Below are 16,154 nucleotides of genomic sequence, written 5' to 3' on the forward strand. Positions count from 1 at the left end.
AAAAAAAGGTCTTAGTATTATGATGAAAATAAGTCTGACCCCATGAGGCCCCTGAAAGAATCTTAGGAACCCCTAGGGAAACTGAGACCACACTTGGAGAACCACTGACCTATTATTTTGAAGGAAACACTAAGGCACTGAATTATACGGTAAGTCAGGTGTGTATTTTTCCCATATCTGCTTCAAGCTCAAAGGACATTGGAATGAATGACATTTATTTCAAGGAAATTTCACAAAATGTTTTCAATAATCTCTTCATTCTTTAAACCTGTGTTCCAAGATCTTTACAAAAGTTCTGTTGGGCTTTTCGTTGAAGCATGGTGGCCACTTTTCTTTCCCAGGAAGCAAAAATGAACCACAAATTTCACTTAAAATAGAATTTGGACCTCTTGTTCAGCCATTGACAAAATGTTTTAATTTAATTACTTTTCTTTTGGTGGGGGTATATGTATTCTGAAAAACGAGTCTCTGTCAGTGAATAAAGCGACAGTTCAGAAAGTTAGAGTTCTATGGGGCGCCTGGGTGGCTCAGTTGGTTAAGCAACTGCCTTGGCTCAGGTCATGATCCTGGAGTCAAGGGATCGAGTCCCCTGCTCAATGGGGAGTCTGCTTCTCCCTCCCCCCTCTCATGCTCTCTCTCTGTCTCATTCTTTCTCTCTCAAATAAGTAAATAAAATCTTAAAAAAAAAAGAAAAAAAGAGTTCCAGGGCATCATCACCCAGATGTACACCCCTTCCTTTAACAGAGTGGCTCCATTTTAAGTCATCTTGAGCAAGGCATTGTAGTACTAGATTTTCTTGAAAAACTCATTGTAGTCCTTACTTAACATTTCAATAATACATTTTAATTGGGCACAATTGGCTCCTTTTGTCTTACTTTTTTTTTTTAAGTTATCTGCCCATTTACAAACAAAGACAAAAGCTTGTCAGTCCCCAAATGCACTTTCTCTGCTTCACTTTGAGGACTTGTGTAGCCTGAATAGTTTTTAGTCCCTCCCAACAGCTGCTCTGTGTTTTTACATCTCTCAAGAGGGGTTAATTCTTTACAGCTGTATCCTGCCTTCCAAGAATCTCACATGTGCAAATTATTAATCTTTTTCTATTGCTACAGTAACTCCCCAGGCCATAAACACCCCCTACCTAAAACTGGCCCTTTTCCAAGATAAACTTTGGTATTCTTTCCCTGAAAAGATAATTTGGTCTCTTTGGTTTACATTGTTACTTAGAACAAATGTTAAGATATGGAAACTTACAAACAATTATTTAGAAATAGAAATTTAAACTTCAAGTTTAAACCTCTATCCATTGTTGTATAATTTGAGTCTGAATTTTATATTCCATTTACTTAAAAAATCAGGCTGCTTATACTTTTCCCAAACATACATTTCAATATTTTAAAATTTTGGCATTATGCTAGTTAGATCAAAAGGATTTTCTTAAAAAAAAAATAGTGTGTGCCTTTCCTTGAGTGTAAGCAAATTAGATTTTTTTCAAAGGTGATCTGCATGCATTTATACTTGCAATGTATATCTTGTGTTTTGGTGTATACATGCATCAATGTTTATTTGAAAGGAAGAAAACAAACAAAATATCATGGTAAGGCAATTTATATTAATATACAAATATGTTGGCTAACTTCTCAATTTTAATATAAAATATGCTTTATTGTAGATTTTTATACTCTTTAAGGCTCACTGTGAGATGGCCACAACTTGGTCATTTCTCTCGCCTCCATGATCTACGCTTTGATCTCTTCCCCCATCCCTTAGCTACTGGTTGAATACTCTTATGACACCTCCAGCCTTCAAAATAAATGATTTATTTTAAAAGCTAGATATGTCATAATAAAGCATTAAGAAATTCTAGGAATTGCATTTCTCCATGATGACATGCCTCTAGTGGCGTTCTGAGGCACAAGGCAGAGGGACTAGTGATTTTTACCACCTGACAAGTGCAATAATCCCCTAGAACTGCAAGGCCTGAAGCATCTTATTGCTGTTATGAAACAGAATTTATAAATAAAAATAAGGAAAACAGCCAGAGCCATGCACTTCCTGGGCTTCACTGACATTGATATGACAGCCAATCAGAAATTTCCATTTATGCCAGGATTGCCAAACCAATAATTTTAGCAATAAAGCCTGTTCTAGGGAATATTAAAATGGTTTGCCTCTAATATGTATTTAAACACAAAGGAAGTTTAAAGGTAGGTTCGTTATAATTCAGACACAGAATCATTTTAATATATACAGAAAACCTCCCCGTAGACCAATTAAAAGGAGCTTCCAAACAATACTGACTCTTAATTCACATAATATTATAACTCAAGCAAGTTACATTTCAACATTTTTAGATAAGCTGTATGAGTAGAAAAAACGGGATTAGGACAATAGTGAGATTTGAATTGCATTTTGTATTATTTCAACTGCATTTTAACAGCCTTTCTGACTGAAAGAGGGAATAAGAATGCCGAAGGAACAAACTTGTGTAGATTATTTTTTCATTACATGCATTATTCCAGTTTAAAAATGTCAGTCGCTTGTCATGTTAACTAAGAATGCATTCACTATTGTACATATCTAAGGCTGGAGTTAAACTGAGAATTTTGCAAAGGACAGATACAAAGAAGTGATTTTTCCTTCTCTCTGTATATAAAAATAGAACTTTCAGAAATGTCATGGCTGACACATTTAGCTGCTGGACATTGAAAATCCTCTTTCTGACTCACAACCTGTGACTGGAACTCTGTCAGAGTAATCAAGAGATGTTATACTATAGAGCACAACAGTAGGGGAGGCTTTGCTGTTTGGCCTTGTTTTTAAAGTGAAAGACATTTAAATTTGGATCCTAACATAAATAAATATTTCTGGTACTTCTTATCTTTAAAATACAGAAAAAGAATTAATTGTGTAAGGAATCTGTCCAGCTGGTTATCTAATTTAACTAGCTTCTCGAATTGAGTATTTTATGACTGTGTGGACTACTGAAGCAGTAATGTGTTAAGAGATAAACATGACTGAATAAATACCTACAGTATGCTGGATTATTTTTCTAAGATTATATTGCAAGTAGTGATGACCATAAAAGAATACAGTGAACCTTCAAAAAATACAACCACACTTCAGAAGTTGAAAGGCAATGCTTGGATAATATTTGTCTCCTTTTGATCTCATATATAATTAGAACCCCTCTTTTTTCAAGAGAGATCAAGAGAATTATGACACACATTATGATATATTGTTCCCCAGTACACAATAAAAATTCAGAAGAGCTGGGTATTCAGCCTTTTATTATGTCTATGAGTGTTTTCACCAAGGCATACCTGAAGACTTTTATTATAATTGTCAATTGGTGAAAATAGAATATGGCTGCATAAACATTAATGTGAACATCCATGAAATGGATGAAATCAGATTAGATAAGTCCTTAGTAAGTGTTCAAAATTCTTCCTAGTATTTTTTAAATTACCACAAGATGTGTCTTCTTGGCTTTCCTTCACTTTTTGGGAATAGCAACATCTTAACTTTTCAAGATGAACGAACTACCTTAAGATACTTGGGCCCACTGATGTAGTTGATTATGATACTACTATAATTGAGGGGAAGATATTCCAATATTCAACTGGTAATTGATTTAGGGTCCAAATTTTATATATTTATACTTATTGGAAAGGGCATCTTTAACAAAACTGTAGAACCTTGTCATATTTCTGCAAATGAAATAAAAGTAGGTTCATTCTCTCCCATGTCTGTATTTCTCAAGCCTCGTTGACAATGGGCCAAGCCAAGATGAAAATATTTGTTTGTTTGGTGGTATGGAAGGAACTGTGACTTTTGAGTTAGATTCAAATTCTGCTTCTGACAGTTACCAGCTTGGACAAGTTACTTAACCTTTATGAGCCTAAATTTTCTCATCTTTATAGTGGGGAAGATACCTAGCAGCTCGTAAGCTGTGAGGTTTAACTAATCAGGTAATAGCATGAGGCTAGCAGTGTCAGGCCTCCAAAAAAGACACTTGACAAAACAAATTACTCTTTCCTGTCTTGAATCCATTCAAGATTTCTTTTTTGTCCTTCCTTGCCCCAATCGTAAATGCCTTATCTTTCCTGTGTCCACATTTCCTAGGAAACTTTAGGGTCCACTTGTTAGTCCAAGTTCACCCAAATAAGCAATACCCCATTGTCCAATTTTCCTTGAATGTGTCTGTATGCTAGAGCATTACTATTCTCTTACCCATTCTCTCTGGTTTTCATTTCTTTAAAGTAGAAGCTTGCCATTCTAGGAACTAACAGGTTAATGTGTCCTTATATATTATATAGAACGTATTCTTAGAAACTTAAAGAATCATAGAATCTTCAAACTCGAAGGGACCTACTAAATTAGAGATAACAAAATCAACCACCTAGAGGGCTAGGCAGAGACAGTAAATGAGTAAAATCGGTTGGGTGAGAGTGTATATGCATATTCAAGACAGAAGAATAGAATGGAAACCAACTAGAAGGAGCTTGCATCTGTAGAGGGCAGTCACTACCCAGCTCAAGCTGAATGTTGCCTTGTGGAAATTCTGGCCCAGTATTGGGCCAGATTTCTTATTTTTTCAAAAAAAAATGAAGTCCAGATTTTTATGTCAAATCTTTTAATTAATATTTTTTGTTGTTGTTGTTTAAAAACACTGGTCTAAACCAAATGTATCTACTGGCCAGATCCAGACAAGTGGTCATTTTGGAGCCTTTGTTAAATCATCTGATTCCAATAACCTAATGTGCAGATGAAGGCATTGAAACCCAGAGAGTCAATTACTTTCCTAAGGTTAGTTAGTGACAAAACAAGAACAATACCCAGGTTTCCAGACCCATGGTTTAAAGATGCCACCTTTGGCCATTTTGTGTCTTCATTCCTTCCAACACACATAAGATGTTTTGGAAGCATATCATTTTCTTAGGGTCACAGGCACAATAAGTAACAATATTCTTTCCTTACACTAAAAAATCTAGTTCCTAAGTCTCCAAATCTCCCAAGTGAAGTGCATGTATAGAGTATTTTGATCAAGAAACTTTTACTTTAATAATAAAAAACAATATGTATACCTTTTCCCAATATATGAGTTTACCTTCCAAACAACTTTTACCACACTCCAGAGTTATTTATACTTTGGAATGATTTGCCTTGAGTTTATTATGTTTCTAATGGCATTTTAGTATTTTAGGAAAATTTAGGGCAATTTAATATTTTGCAGCACTCAAATACATAATTTAACTTTTCAGAATTAACTTGAAATGCTTCAGATTAGCATATGTATATGTGTAATTCACTTGATCAAGTTTAGGTTTTAGAAATCAAAGATTAAGAAGTATGGACATATTCCTTTGGGGAACATCAGCATGTCATTTCTGTGTTATAAAAATGAAAGAGAACTCCTTTGTTGATCTGTGTATGAAGGTTTCTATATTGAGGGGCTCCCTAGCCTCTAAAAGCTGATTAGCAAGTTGTGAACAAAGTTGAGGTAATTTTGGCATTTTTTACCTTAGAGTAAATTATAACTCAAGTTTAAAATTCTAGTGGGCAAACTTCTTTTATTATTATACCTAGCTTGCTACTAGTTGCTAAATTTAATCCTCTTGAGGCTTCTCATTTGGATATTTGAATTTTAATGTGGCACACATACATTTCCAACACTAAATTCAAACCCACCCTGATCATGTATTAATTGAACAGAACTGTCCATTCCAATTGTGGGTAATGGAGATTAGGGTGCTTACAAATACAGTCTATTGATTAAGTTACATGGTATAATTTCAGGGCTGTGAAAAATTTCTACCTCTGGTTTTGCTCTTCCCTTGGGGTGCCCAGTCTTCTCTGTGACCCCAACTTGCTTCAAGATTTTTAAATTTGCTGCTAACTAAGGTGGATGCATTTTCTGACCTTGCTGTGGGAATAGAACAGAAGTCCCTCAAGTGCTGTAGGAACTAATTAATATGCATATTATTCCAGGAAAGAATCATTATTTCATGGATAACTTTGTGAGAGTATCTGCCATAATGGTTAGTTACCAAGGCCATGCCCATTGCTAATACAAAAAGAGATTCTTTATTTAGATATGATATTTTTGTTTTATAACTTAATGTACTTCATATAAGTTTGTGAATATGTAAGAGAGAATATTTGAAATTTTTATACCACTCTTAAAGTCTTTTCTAGGATTGATAAGTGCTATATCAAAAACAGGCTCAGAAATTATCAAACTTCCCTAAGACTTTTGGGAATTTAAAAATTTACATCAGTTTAAGGTGATAATTACAGAAAACAATTGTAGTCATTTTACATTTTACTTAATTTAATGATAAAAATAAATAATTGTTGGGTGATTTTGAAGAGTGAAACATCACACTGTAACAGGCACAAGAAATAGCATGATTAATAAAGCATGGTCTCTTTGAAATTTCCTTCCTCTATTGTCCTTATTCACCTTAGTTGGGAGTTTTATTGCTGAGGGCACAGGCCAACCAGGAACTGATAGGCATAAGAGAGAGAACCCAATATCAGAAAAGGCTACTGATAGTGAGGGGGTGGTTATCCAGTGTTAGGGTGCTGCTGGGGATGAATACAAGTTTAGACCTTTAGTTCGAGAATAGGACTGGGCCTGAGACATTAATATGTGGCAGGTTTTTGAGGCAAGGAAACTGGAGTAGAGCAACGGGAAAAAAGATGGGGTTACCAGACTTGGGATATAAAGTGGAAATCTAGGCAAAGATAAGTCAAACATCCAGTGTCTTAACTTGAAAACTGCCTCGACTTGGTCCCCAAATCACCCACAGGGTGGAAGCCATCTTGGCTCAAGGTATCTGAGCCCTCTTTCCAGTCATTGGATGATTACTAAACTAATACATGAACGCGATCCATTGGACACCAGGCTAAAAATTAAAATTATAATAAAAAATACTAAATAGAGATATCAACAACCACATCCTATGGGGAAAACAGATTCCACAGATTAATTGTAGACAAACTGAAATAAACAAAAAAACAAAAATAAAAAAAAATATATCCAGAAGTATAGTCCTCAGGGGAAAAAAACCCACAATGACTCATAATCCAGAGTTGCTACAATATATAATCTAAAATATCTACTTTTAACAATATAAATAAACAAACAAATCATTCAGAGAAACAGAAAGGCATGATCCACACTCAGGGAGAACAAAACAAAACAACAAAAAACAGTAAATAGACTGTCTCCGAGGGGGCCTAGATCTTTAATTTATCAGACAAAGATTTCAAAACAGCTATTGTAAATATTTCAATAGTTAAAGGAAACCTTGCTTAGAGAATTGAAGGAAAGTAAGATGATAACTCATGACATAGGAAATCAATAAAGAAATAGAAACTATTAAAAAGGAACAAATGGAAGTTCTAGAGTTGAAAAGTACAGTCATGAGAGGGAGAAACATCCACTAGATGAAATCAATAGCAGATATAAGATAAACAGATATAAGATGGCAGAGGAAAGATCAATGAACTTGAAAATAGAGCAATAGAGGATAGACTGATCAATAGAAATAATCCAATGAAGAAAATATAGGAAAATAATTGAAGAAAAGTGAATAGTATCTGAGACACCTGTGAGACAATATCACAGGTGCCAACATAGGTACCATGGGAGTCTTACAAAGAGAAGGGAGAAAGGGATAGGAAACATATCTGAAGAATAATGGCCAAATCTGTCTCAAATTTGATGTTAAACAATAGATCCAAGAATTGCAGTGTATTTCAATCAGGAAAAAGACAAGAGATTCATGTCCCAGACCCATCATAGTCAAATATTGAAACCCAATACCAAAGGGAAAGTTTTGTGGGTTTTTTTTTTAAGATTTAATTTATTTATTTAGGAGACAGAGTGTGTGTGCACACACATGAACGGGGTGGGGGTGGGGTGGGAAGGCAGAGGGAGAGAGAGAAGCAAACTCCCCACTGAGCTGGGAGCAGGATGAGCTATCCTCAGGGTCCATCCCAGGACCCTGAGATCAAGACCTGAGCTGAAGGCAGATGCTTAGCCCACTGAGCCACCCAGGTGCCCAAAGGCAAAGTTTTGAAAGTATATAGAATAACAACACTAAGATTAGGTGGCTGATTTCTCATCAGAAAAACTGGAGGTGAAAAGGTAATATGGTGACATATTAAAAAGAGAGAGTTTACCGTAGAAGAAATACTAAAGGAAATTCTTCAGGCAAAAGGAAATTATACTGGATAGTAACTTGAATGCATAGGAAGACATAAAGAGTATTGGAAAATATATGAGTAAATATAAAAAAAACTGTATAAATATATATTATCTCTCTTCTTGTTTTAATTTCTCTAAAAGATATGATTGTATAAAGAAATAGTTATAATACTTTATTTTTGGGTTTGTAACATATTTAGGTGCAATGTATATGACAATAATAGCACAAAAGAGGTTGGGAGAAATTAAGTTATCCTTGAATAAATTGCTATATTTTACTGGAATTAAGCCAGTGTTAAAAAAGATTTTGATAATGTAGATGCATGTTGTAATTCCTAGAGAGATCACTAAGAAAATATCTTTAAAACAGATTAAAATATCAACAGAGGAATTAAAACTATAATACTAAAATATATTTAACATGAAAGACAGAAAAGCAGGAAAAAGAAGAATACAAAGGCATGATATTAATAAAAAACAAATAGCAAAGTGATAAATATAAATACAATATCAGTAATTCCATTAAAGGGGAATGGATTAAACATTCCAATCAAAGTAAGAGATTGTCAAACTGAGTAATAATGCAAGGATCAACTATATGCTCTCTGCAAAGCACTCACTATATATTTTTTAAAGATTTTATTTATTTATTTGAGAGAGAGCATGAGCAGGGGGGAGGGGCAGAGGGAGAGGGAGAAGCAGACTCCCTGTTGAGCAGGCAGCCAGAGGTGGGGCTGGATCTGAGGACCCTGAGATCCTGACCTGAGCTGAAGGCAGATACTTAACCCACTGAGCCACCCAGGGGCCCCAAAGGGAAAGTTTTTAAAAGTATATAGAAAATATAATAATAAAAATATAAAAGATTGATTTTATGTGAAGTATGTTTTTTGACCACAATGAAACTAAACAGGAAATCAGTAACAATAAGAATTTTAGAAAAATTCCAAATATTTTGAAATTAAGCAACACGTTTCTAAATAATCTATGGGCAAAGAAGAAATCAGGAGGAAACTTAGAAAATATTCTGAATCAAAATGGAAACATAGGATATCACAATATAGAGAGCATAGTTAAAGCATTGCTTGGAAGAAAATGTACAGTTTTAAATGTCTATGCAGTTGACCCTTGAACTTCACAGGTTTGTACTTCAGGTCCACTGGTATGTAGATTTTTTTTCAATAAATATCTAGGAATTTTTTTTTTTTATATTTGTAACCATTTGAAAAACTTGCAGAGGAACTGCATAGCCTAGAAATAACAAAAAATTAAGTAAAAGATATGTCATGGATGCATAAAATATATGTAGATACTAGGTTTTTCTTTATCATTTGCTACTATAAAATATACAAAATCTATTGTGTAGGACTGTTGAATCACAGACCTATACCTCTGGTGAAACAAATAATACATTATATGTTAAGAAAAGAAGAAGATAGTAGGAAGGGAAAAATGAAGGGGGGGAATCAGAGGGGGAGACGAACCATGAGAGACGATGGACTCTGAGAAACAAACTGAGGGTTCTAGAGGGGAGGGGGTGGGGGGATATGTTAGCCTGGTGATGGGTATTAAAGAGGGCACGTATTGAATGGAGCACGGGGTGTTATACGCAAAAAATGAATCATGGAACACTACATCAAAAACTAATGATGTAATGTATGGGGATTAACGTAACATAATAAAATAAAATTTAAAAAAGAAAAAAATAAATCCATATTGAAAATAAGTGATCAGGGGCGCCTGGGTGGCTCAGTCATTAACCGTCTGCCTTTGGCTCAGGTCATGATCCCAGGGTCCTGGGATCAAGCCCCGCATCGGGCTCCCTGCTCGGCGGGAAGCCTGCTTCTCCCTCTCCCACTCCCCTCCTTGTGTTCCCTCTCTCGCTGTGTCTCTCTCTGTCAAATAAATAAATAAAATATATTTAAAAAAAAAAAGAAAAGAAGTGATCAGGAATAAATGAGGACAGAATGAGATCATCTTCCCTAAAGTTAAATGGGGCTTAAGGGCGGGGAGAAAGCAGGAAACTAGTGAAGAAGGCTGGGATGATTAATCAGCCAGTGGGCAGATATATATCCATCTAATAAGGAGAGTATCAAGATTGTTTTATAATTGGGGCACCTGGGTGGCTCAGTTGGGTAAGCGCCTCTTTTCAGCTCAGGTCATGATCTTGGGGTCCTGGGATCAAGCCCCACATCAAGCTCTGCACTCAGCAAGGAGTCTGCTTCTCCTTCTCCCTCTGCCCCTCCCCCCTGCTTGTGCTCTCTCTCTCTCTTAAATAAATAAAAAAATAATCTTAAAAAATATACAAACATTTAAAATTTATCAAAACTTATGCACACAAACACTGACTATACTTGGTGCCATTTGCAGTCAAAATAAATGTAAACAAACATACAGAGGCAGTATTACATTATAAATGTATATAATTAACTGTAGAGCATACTGTACTACGGTAAGAATTTCATAGCCACCTCCTATGGCTATTGCTGTGATGTTCAAGTGTTGTGAGTATCCACTTAAAATGTCCATGTGATGCTAATCATCTCCATGTGAACAGTTTGTCTCTCCAGTAAATTGCATATGGCGGTAAAAAGTGATCTCCTGTGGTTCCCACTATTAGGAGTTAAGTTTTGGAGGAGTCAAAAGTTATAAGTAGATTTTCAACTGCATGGGGGTCAGTGTAGTAACCCAGTGTTGTTCAACGGTCAACTTTATTTTTGAAGAAGAAAGGTCTCAGATCAATAACCTAAGCTTCCACCTTAGAAACAGAAACAGGAGAGTAAACTGAACACAAGACAATAATAGAAAGTAAACAATAAAGATCAGAATGGAAATCAGTGCAGGAGAAGAAAGAAAACACAAAAATAATTGAGAAAACTCAGTGAAATCAAAAGTTGTTTCTTTGAAAAGTTTAACAAAATTGATAAATCTCTAGGTAGACTAAGAAAAAAGGGGGGGGACCCAAATTAGCTAAATCAGAAAAGAAAGAGGGGATACACTTACTAATCCTAGATATTAAAATGGTTATAAGAGCATATTATGAACAATTTCATGTCATTTTTAGAAATTGACAAAATGATTTTATGTGGAAATTCAAAGGATCTAGGAAAGCCAAAACAATTTTGAGAAAGAAAAACAAAGTTGGAGGCCTTACATCATCTAATTTCAAACCTTATTATAAAGCTACCATAATCGGGGGGAGGAGCAAGATGGCAGAGGAGTAGGGGACCTGGATTTCATCTGGTCCCAGGAATTCAGCTGGGTAGGGATCAAACCATTCTGAACACCTACGACCTCAATAGGAGATCGAAGAAAAGAAGAGCAGCAACTCTCTGAACAGAAAAGTGACCACTTTCTGGAAGGTAGGATGTGCGGAGAAGTGAATCTGAGGTGGTACTCGGGAGGATAGACGGTGAGGGTGGGGGCCTCCATCAGCCACTACTGGCAAGTGATAGAGCCGCAGAGCACAAAATCGGACCTTTTAGAAGTTGGCTCCACTGAAGGACGTTGCTCCAGTGGCTAAGCGGGGGGTGGAACCCTCTCTGGGACAGTGTGGTCTCAGGACCCTTGGTGGCACAGGAAGACCGGGGGTGCCTGAGTGCGGCAGAGCTCCCAGGTATTAGAGCAGGGAATCCGGCTGCAGAGACGGAGCAAAGGAGTGGGCTTTCAGCTTGGGGTTGCCATAAACTGTGAGACGCGGCATAATTGGGCCACTGCTCCTCCAGCAGGGACCCAACAAGCGGCAGATCTGGGGAGACTCCCCTTCCTCCCCTGGGAGGAGCGGTGCGGGGAGCACACCGCAGGGATCTGCTGGGTTTGGAGACTCCACACGGGATCAGGTGCCAGAGCTAGAAATGCTCGGTCACAGGCCGGGTGAGCATGGAGTGCGGCTGGAGACCGGGGAGACGGGAGTGACTACTTTTCTCTGGGGGCGCACTGAGGAGAGGGGCCCTGAGTTCTCAGCTCCTCCGGGGCAGAGATCAGGAGGCTGCCATTTCCACTCTCTTCCTCCAAAGCTGTACGGAAATCTTGCAGGGAACAAAAGCTCCTGAGAGCAAACCCAAGCAGATTACTTAGCCTGGACTCGGCAAGGACGGGGCAATTCCACTTTCGGCAGAGACATTTGGGAACAACAGCAACAGGCCTCTCCCCCAGAAGATCAGCAAGAACAGCCAGCCAAGACCAAGTTTACTGATTAAGGAGAACGGCAGAATGCCAGCACTAGGGGTATACTGCACATAGAATTCATGGCTTTTTTCCCATGATTCCTTAGTCTTTCAAAGTGAATTTTTTTAACTGTCTTTTCTTTTTTTGAATTTTTATTTTTCCCTTTTTCAACCAACATCTTATCCATCCCCTTTTAAAAAAATCATTTTTTTTGGAATTTTTCATTTTTAGAGTCATATTCTATCCCTTCATAGTAGTTACCCTTATTTTTGGTGTGTGTGTGTATATATATATATATATATATATATATATATATATAAATAACACATATATATATGTTGTTCTCTCTTTATAATTTTGGGATACAGTATCATCTAACAGATTAAAATATACCCTAAATCTCTAGTGTATGGCTTTGTTCTAGTCTCCTGCCTGATCACATTCTCTCCCTTTTTTTTCTCTCTCTTTTTTTTAAACCCTCTTCTTTCTTTTTTCAAACAACTTCTTATCTTATCAATTCCTTTTATAAAATTTTTTATAATTTTCATCTTTTCAGTCATATTACATCCCTTCATCATATCAACCCTTATTTTTGTATATATATAAGTTCTTTCTTTAAAATTTTGGGAGGCACTTTCTTCTAACAGACCAAAATATGCCCCAAATCTAGTGTGTGGCACTGATCTATGCACCAGCCTGATCATATTTGATCATATTCTGTTTTCTTTGTTTTGTTTTGTTTTTGTTTGTTTGTTTTTATCTTTTTTGTTTTTTGTCTTTTTTCTTTCTTTCCCTTTCTTTTCCCCTAGTTTCAGGTCTTTTCTGATTTGTTTAGTGGATATTTTCTGGGGACATTGTTACCCTGTTAGCATTTTGTTCTCTCATTCATCTATTCTCCTCTGGACAAAACGACAAGATGGAAAAAAATCACCTCAACAAAAAGAGCAAGAGGCAGTACCGATTGCCAGGGATCTACTCAACATGGACATTAGTAAGATGCTGGAACTAGACTTCAGAATGATGATTTTAAAGATACTAGCTGGGCTTGAAAGAAGCATGGAAGTTATTAGAGAAACGCTTTCTAGAGATATAAAATAACTAAAATCTAATGAAGTCAAAATCAAAAAGGCTCTTAATGAGGTGCAAAAAAAAAAAGGGAGGCACTAACTGCTAGGATAAATGAGGCAGAAGACAGAATCAGTGGTATAGAAGACCAAATGATGGAAAATAAAGAAGCTGAGAAAAAGAGAGATAAACAACTACTGGATCACAAGGGCAGAATTCAAGAGGTAAGCGATATCATAAGACAAAACAACATTAGACTAATTGGGATCCCAGAAGAAGAAGAAAGAGAGAGAGGGGGAGAAGGTATATTGGAGCAAATTATAGCAGAGGACTTCCCTAATTTGGGGAAGGAAACACACATCAAAATCCAGGAGACACAGAGAACCCCTCTCAAAATCAATAAAAAAAGGTCAACACCCTGACATCTAATAGTAAAACTTACGAGTCTCAGAGACAAAGAAAATCCTGAAAGCAGCTCGGGAGAAGAGGTCTGTAACCTACAATGGTAGAAACATTAGATTGGCAACAGACCTATCCACAGCGACCTGGAAGGCCAGAAAAGACTGGCATGATATATTCAGAGCACTAAATGAGAAAAATATGCAGCCAAGAATACTATATCCAGCTAGGCTGTCATTGAAAATAGAAGGAGAGATAAAAATCTTCCAGGACAAATAAAAACTAAAGGAATTTGCAAACACGAAAACAGCTCTACAAGAAATATTGAAAGGAGTCCTCTAAGCAAAGAGGGAGTCTAAAAGTAACATAGACCAGAAAGGAACACAGACAATATACAGTAAGTGTCACCTTACAGGCAATAAAATGGCACTAAATTCATATCATTCAATAGTTACCCTGAATGTAAATGGGCTAAATGCCCCAATCAAAAGACACAGGCTAACGGATTGGATAAAAAAACAAGACCTATCGATATGCCGTCTACAAGAGACTCATTTTAGACCCAAAGACACCCCCCACTTTGAAAGTGAGGGGGTGGAAAACAATTTACCATGCTAATGGACACCAAAAGAAAGCTGGGGTGGCAATCCTTATATCAGACAAATTAGATTTTAAACCAATGACTTAATAAGAGATGAGGAAGGACACTGTATCCTACTTAAAGGGTCTGTCCAACAAGAAGATCTAACAATTGTAAATATCTATGCCCCTAACATGGGAGCAGCCAATTATATAAGGCAATTAATAACAAAAGCAAAGAAACACATTGACAACAATACAATAGTAGTGGGGGACTTTAACACCCCCCTGACTGAAATGGACAGATCATCTAAGCAAAAGATCAACAAGGAAATAAAGACTTTAAATGACACAGTGGACCAAATGGACTTCACAGACGTATTCAGAACATTCCATCCCAAAGCAACAGAATACACATTCTTCTCTAGTGCCCATGGAACATTCTCCAGAAGAGATCATATCCTAGGTCACAAATCAGGTCTCAACCGGTACCAAAACATTGGGATCATTCCCTGCATATTTTCAGGCCACAGTGCTTTGAAACTGAACTCAATCGCAAGAGGAAAGCCAGAAAGAACTCAAATACATGGAGGCTAAAGAGCATCCTACTAAAGAATGAATGGGTCAACCAGGAAATTAAAGAAGAATTTAAAAAAATCATGGAAACAAATGAAAATGAAAACACAACTGTTCAAAATCTTTGGGATGCAGCAAAGGCAGTCCTAAGAGGAAAGTATATAGCAATACAAGCCTTTCTCAAGAAGCGAGAAAGTTCTCAAATACACAACCTGACCCTACACCTAAAGGAGCTAGAGAAAGAACAGCAAATAAAGCCTAAACCCAGCAGGAGAAGAGAAATAATAAAGGCCAGAGCAGAAATCAATGAAATAGACACCAAAAGAACAGTAGAACAGATCAACGAAACTAAGAGCTGGTTCTATGAAGGAATTAACAAGATTGATAAACCCCTGGCCAGACTTATCAAAAAGAAAAGAGAAATGACCCAAATAAGTAAAATCATGAATGAAAGAGGAGAGATCACAACCAACACCAAAGGAATACAAACAATTCTAAGAACATATTATGATCAACTATATGCCAGCAAATTAGATAACCTGGAAGAAATGAATGCATTCCTAGAGATGTATCAACTACCAAAACTGAACCAGGAAGAAATAGAAAACCTGAACAGACCTATAACCACTAAGAAAATTGAAGCAGTCATCAAAAATCTCCCAACAAACAAGAGCCCAGGGCCAGATGGCTTCCCAGGAGAATTCTACCAAACATTTAAAGAAGAATTAATACCTATTCTTCTGAAACTGTTCCAAAAAATAGAAATGGAAGGCAAACTTCCAAACTCATTTTATGAGGCCACCATTACCTTGATCCCAAAACCAGACAAAGACCCCATCAAAAAGGAGAATTACAGACCTATATCCTTGATGAACATGGATGCAAAAATTCTTACCAAAATACTAGCCAGTAGGATCCAACAGTAGATTAAAAGGATTATTCACCACGACCAAGTGGGATTTATCCCCGGGCTGCAAGGTTGGTTCAACATCCGCAAATCAATCAATGTGATACAATACATTAATCAAAGAAAGAACAAGAACCATATGATCCTCTCAATAGATGCAGAAAAAGCATTTGACAAAGTACAGCATCCTTTCTTGATCAAAACTCTTCAGAGTATAGGGACAGAGGGTACATACCTCAATATCATAAA

Source organism: Callorhinus ursinus, unplaced genomic scaffold, assembly GCF_003265705.2.
Source record: "Callorhinus ursinus isolate GAN/ISIS: 27379988/994484 unplaced genomic scaffold, GSC_fseal_2.0 scaffold2, whole genome shotgun sequence".
In the NCBI taxonomy this organism is placed as follows: domain Eukaryota; kingdom Metazoa; phylum Chordata; class Mammalia; order Carnivora; family Otariidae; genus Callorhinus; species Callorhinus ursinus.